Here is a 6,630-nt window from a genome sequence, read left to right on the forward strand (position 1 = left end):
ACATCAAACACATTATTTTATGATTAGTAATACTTGGAGCAAAGCTAAGAATGTATCGATTTAAATTTGATTTAAGTGTAATTAAGTAAATAATAGCACTGGTCTAGAAATAGGATTGGTTAAAAAAAAATAATATGGAACTCAAATGGCAGCAGAGACATTCCAAAGTTCTCATCAAGGTTTCCCCAGGAGGCCTCTCCCACCTCCCTCCAAGCTGAGCCGTCTGCCCTTCCCCATTCCCCTTCACCTTCCAGGGCTTCCCTCTCTCTGAGCATCACTGCACTGTAATGCGTGTTTCTACCTCTAGACTTTAACCTCAATGAGGGCAAGATGGAGACTTGATGCCTGACATGTGTGTAGGCAATAAATAAATGTTAGTTGAATAAACAGTGCAAGCTTTGGGTGTATAAAGCACTACATAGAGTACACTTCAAATTTCCCAGATTTCGGGTTGAGCCTTGATTTTTATAACACTGAGTATACTGTTTTTCTCTGGGAGAGACTAAGTAATGTGGCAAGTGACTGAATTTAAAATCAGGAGATTTAGAAGGGTTTAACAACTTTGTTCTGACATGGTTGGGACCTAGAAGGTGGCAAAGAAATAACTTTCTTCCTATGAAGGGAACCATGCTAGAAAGGAATTTCTTTATAATTAAAGCTTAGCATGGTTCTGAAATGTTATGCTAATTAGTAATTGATGGTACGAGCATTTTGAAAGCATAGAATGCTATATCAATGCTAACTATTACAGACACAGGTTTAGTTTCTAGCTTAGTCATGCCTTTAGAGTTTAGTAGCACAAATCCATGCAACCCAACAGAATACATGGTGGGGGCCCAGTATGTAGAATTTGAAAGTAGTTCAAATTTGAATTAGAAGAATGAAGCTAGGACTTATTTGGAAAAGGAGATAGGAAAAAAAAGATCAGAAACTGTGGGGCCTTATTACCTTTGTAGTAAGTTATCTTCTTCATGAGATATGTGAATTATTTTATGTGCAGATTGTGTTTTGGGATTGTCAGATCTAAACTTATATTCTTGCTGGCTAATGTGCTGATAGCTAGGTCTGAAACTTGATGTGCTATCCAGACACATATGATCAGAAAAGATCTAGAGTGCAAAGAGGTGCCTGAGGAGCAAAATGTGGTTTTAATGTTGTGGAAAGATCACTTGCAAGTATATAAGACTGTATAAAGAAGAGGACTGTATGCAAGTGGGGTGAAAAAAAGGATACGCGAATGTGCATATGACTGAATAGGGAGGAAGGTCAGGGCTAGAAAGGAGGCTACATAAAAAGGGGCAATGGAGAGTGCACAGGAAAGACACAGGAAGGTCAAGTCGAGCAAGGTAGAAACAGGAGTAGCTAGAGCCATTGGGAATCCATTTTGAAACAAGAAGGAGTTTTGAAAGGGAATAGGAAAGTAAGTGTCTTGAAGTAAAAGATAAATATGGATGGAGAAAGAAGAAATTTTGGATGATAGAGATGATAAAAATATTTATTAAGAAATGAAGTCAGGTTCAGTGTATGAAATGGAAAGGAATTTTTCAGAATTTTAAGAAAGGGGAAGTTCCTCTTGGAAAAGATATAGCAACCATCAGGGAATGACCTTTTCATTTCAGAAGAAGTGGGTGAGGAAGGTGGTGTGAGCATCAGGTATATTCTGGACCATTTCAAGTGCTGGTGAGAAGAAAGGAACTCTTTGCCTGAACTGGGCTTGGTTTTCCAAGTGCTGCTTTGGAAATGAAGACCCAGAGATGCAGAGTTTATGGTAGTTCATAAATCTTCATGTTCTATTATCTTTCATCTGCCAATAAAGTTCATTTTTAATAATGCCCACCATTGCTGTGCCCAGAGTAACCACAGGCAAACATCAAAACAATACGCATAAGTTAGACAAGATTAAATCTTGTCTGATATCTTCACAAACAGATATGCACCATGTTGGAAACGTGTTTTTCTAGTCCCATCCAGGCTTCCCACAAGAAAGCCATGATGTGGATCTAAACCATATGTTTTGAGTAAAGGAGAATAGAAGAAGGGGAGTGTCCGCAAAATGGAAAGAGATGAAGATGTTCCAAGGAAGTATGCTGAAACAGAACAGTGAATGTTTTGCCCAAAACTCAAAAAAAAAAAAAAAAAAGAAAAAAAGAAAATTGCAATACATGGCTACTAAGTCTTTGATCGTAAGTCGAATTTATAGACCTGGAATTTGCCATCCTAGTCTTTCCTTTTTAGTAAGACTTCTGTCCTCTGGCAGTGCATATGGTAGGTCTCTAATGTTTCTGCATCTCCAGGAAGATGCAGATCCTTATTTTTGCTGGGAAATCCTTCTAAATAGAAATGTAACATTTTTATAAAAACAGATTAATGTGTTTTTCACTTAGTAAATGTTTTCAAGAGCTGAATTGAGAAGGAAAGAGACTGGAGTGGTTAATGGTGATTTGATTTCTGGCATTTTGAGTTTTCTGCTACAATTAGCTACATTACTTGGTGCCAAAGATCAGTGGGGAATTGTTGAGTTGCTGTATCCTTTAAAAAAAAAACCAAAAAACTTGTTATTTTGAAAGAACTTAAGGCTCACAAGATGTTACAAAAATAGTAGAGTGGCCTTACCGTAGATCCAGTTTTCCCCATTTACAACATTTCACTTAGTCCATTTTCGGAACCAGAAAATTAACATTGGCATAATGCTATTAACTAAACTACAGACCTTTTTTCAATGTCGCCAGTTTTCCACACATATTCATTTAGTTGCTGGATACTTTTAATTCTTGCTGATTTGTAATATGGCCTTGCTTGGAAACAACAGGAAAGATACTATCTGGATAAAATTCTACAGTTTTAGAGAGACTATTAACACATTAATGTGTTCCTTTGTCATGAGCAATACCCTGACTACACTGCTTCTAAACTTTCTGATTTGTTTGGCTGTTTGGCATCTGAAACAATCCAAGACAAACTTAGAAAGATTAGGCAACACAAAAGACAGTAAGACCTGTTCATAGCTTGTTGCCTAGAAAACCAGGTAGCAGGATATTCTAGATGCTTCCTGCTGCTTCTACGTGAGTAGGATTAGCACTGGGGACAAAATAAGGACTTTAGAGTAAACCAGTATTTCAGTCAAGAGTTAGTTGGCACTTAGTTATGGCACTGGAAATAGCTTGTGGAGAGAATAGAATACAATGATATAGACCCCTAATGTTTGATAAAATACTATTTTCAGCGTGAGAGAGGTTTTATTTGCCTAAATAGCTGTTATTAAATGGAATAACAACCACATTAGACCAAATTAATTGCAAACACAGCGGCAACCTGGGGAGAAGTTGAAACTCCAGTTTTGTGGATTACAGTTTTGAGTTTTATGATTGACATTTTTAAGTTCCCTATTTAAGGGGTCAAGATTATAACAATGTGTGTCTTATTAAGTTTCCAGGTCATTGTGAGCACTTGATAAATATTTGCTGAATGTTGTTTTTTTGAATGAACATAAGATAGAACAAAAACTTCTCATCCAGTTAACTAGAGTGAATGTAGGGAGAATTGTTTTGCTGTAACATGGAGAGTTTATTTTCAAATGAGGAAAGAGAAAAAAATTACTCAGACTTGTTCCTGGTGAAGTGCATTCTCTGTTTGTATACTTTTTGATGGAGAAATTGATCTATAGAGCTGCTTAATTTTTTGAGGCATTTAGACAGCAATGAAAGGTAGTTCTCCACAGGACACCGAATCAAAAGCAGAGACCAGACTCTGGACTCATACCCAGCCTATTTGAAACAAGCTATCTAGTTTCTGTTTCTCCTGCAGACACCTTGTCAACAACATGCAACAGTGTCAGGTGCCTTGCAGGAAAATAATCTGAGTCCCAAGCTAGCCTGTGCTCATCCACAATCACAATGAACATGTCAAGGAAGAATTTGCAGAGACTCAAGGGAAGCACAATGGGATAAGGTAATCACTTTCAGTGAAAAACTGTTTTCTTGAAAACAGGCTTGGACACAATTGAAAGCTGGCTTCTTGCAAACACGCCAAGAGTCTGTAATCTAGCCTATCCATTTTATGTCCTTTATTATTCATGATATCCTATTCTTCTACCTTGTTGCCTGGTAACTTTTTCTGAGGACTGAGTTTCTGCAGTGATGTGGTGCACTCTTCCTGTGATGAAGAAACATCTGGGCCCCCTTCTGCAGGCTTTGGAAGATGATGTGTCTTGTCAAGGGGTAAAGGGCAAATGGATTTAATTTCTGCTTAAAACTATCATAGATGTTCCAAATAGAATATGTAAAATTTCTCTGTATTAGAAAAAGAAATGTGATACCAATTGTATATTTCCTTTTCTTTATTTATTCTCTGTAAGTCTGTCAGATGATAAATTGTAAATAACAATGATTAAAGAGTCATGCTACTGATGGATCTCCCTTTCTGTATAAACAGTGCCAGTTCTGGGCTTTGTAACCTTTGCTCTTTATAGTCTTACATCATTCCTGGGGAAGTGATGGGGCATGGGCCCAGAGCTGGGGTGTATGTGGTGTGGACACCTGTTTGTGGGGCTTTCCAACAAAGGATTATTTAAATAGACCTCTAACATATGAGTTGACTGTTTATTGGGAAGAAAGCATCTTGGTCTCTGATATATCCAAACATACGAGACACTGGGATTTTACATCCTCACATTAATTAGTCCAGTTCTGGGGAATCCACTCTAGAATTAACTGGTGATCCCTTATCGTTATGGTTACCGACTTGTCTTGTTTGATACACAGAAATCCTTTTTAAATCCAAATATAGTCTGTCTCAGACTACCCGCACATGCACAAACCAAAAAAAAACTATGAAAACCAGAATTTAGACTCAGTCATTATACTAGAGATTAGAATGAAATGACCCCAAACAACCCATTTCTTACCTGGTCTCTGAGAATAAGTTTATACTTTTAGTTTTCTGAGAATATTTCTCAGAATATGTGAGTTTTCTGAGCACATTTTTCAGCATGGGGCATGGTAGATAAATCACAGGGCCAAGGTTTGGCAGGGATAGATGGGATCATTGTGTACCCTATTGTTCTTCTGATTTCCAGGAGAACAGAATGAGCCCATGCAAAACATAAACTTACGATGATTAAAAAAAACACACCTATCCATTCACTCATCAATAAAAACATATTATGATGGTTATCAAGCTGTGTCCTATGAGTGATAAAATATTTGTAAAATATAAAATTAAATGGCATCTATTGTGAACTCTATTCTAGTCTCTCTGAGCACCTCTAGCAGTTCAGCCCATCTTTCAAAAGTCATAACACCTTGAAAGCAGCAACTTTAGTGGAGAAAAAGGAAGAAGAGAGCAGTTTCATCACTTGGCTTGAATGAAAATCTTGGGGAAAGGAGAGACAGACGGTCTTGCTCTGAAGCTGTCTGGACTTCACTTAATTCAGTCTGTCTTAGGCTGGCGGTCATCCCGAGACTGCGGTAATGCTGAGCCTCCATAGCCCAGGCCCTCTCCCTTCTTTATAGAAATGATTTTTTTTATGGGACAGCCACACAACCTGGTCTTCTTCTTATTCCTCATCACCTCTGAGCTCTAGGATATTTTAAAATGAGTCTTTGGGTCTAGACTCTCACAATTAGGCTTAATTTTACTCCATGACTTTCAGAAAATGTTGTTAAATTGTGGTCTCTTTAGAACAGTTGAAAGTGGGATAAGCATAGGAGCTGAGTTCGACCCCCATGATAAAGAAATTTTATTGGCCGGGCGTGGTGGCTCACGCCTGTAATCCCAACACTTTGGGAGGCTGAGGCAGGCAGATCACTTGAGGTCAGGAGTTCAAGACCAGCCTGGCCAACACGATGAAACCCCACCTCTACTAAAAAAAAAATATATATATATATATATATATATATATATATATATATACACACATATATACACACACAAAAATTAGCTGAGTGTGGTGGTGTGTGCCTTTAGTCCCAGCTACTCGGGAGGCTGAGGCAGGAGAATTGCTTGAACCCGGGAAGCGGAGGTTACAGTGAGCCGAGATTGCGCCACTGCACTGCAGCCTGCTGACAGAGTAAGACTCTGTCAAAAAAAAAAAAAAAAAAAAAAAAGTTTTATTTAGGAATCTAATGTTCTAATAACCAGATTTGTTCTTTCAATCAAATTTTCTTGATATAGGATAAATGATTACTAAGTAAGTTGGTATCATTAATCAAAACCTCTAGAATCAAAAGCCAATATAAATTATCTCAGTGTTTTATGGATCATTGCTGTTCATAAATAATTAAAACACTGAAAGAGGCCATTAAATAAAGTATGTTCAGTAGCGTTTGATGTATGATACACAGTTTTATTCTGCATGAGCTGGGGCTAGTGATGGTCCCATTACCAGTCTACTACAAATACAGAAACCTAGAGTAAGCATTAGAAACCTTTATAGCAGTTTTGTCACTGGAAGGAGGGCCTTGAGTGTGAGTCGTCCAGGTTTTTGGCCATTTGGAACGAAAACTTGGACAAAATGCACAAAGTAACAAAGGCGAAGCTGCGAAAGCAAAAGCAGGGATTTGTTAAACTGAGAAAGCACTCCACAGGGTGGGAGTGGGCCTGAGCAAGTGGCTCAAGGGCCCAGTTACAAAG

This window comes from Pan paniscus, chromosome 8, assembly GCF_029289425.2.
Source record: "Pan paniscus chromosome 8, NHGRI_mPanPan1-v2.0_pri, whole genome shotgun sequence".
NCBI classification, from domain to species: domain Eukaryota; kingdom Metazoa; phylum Chordata; class Mammalia; order Primates; family Hominidae; genus Pan; species Pan paniscus.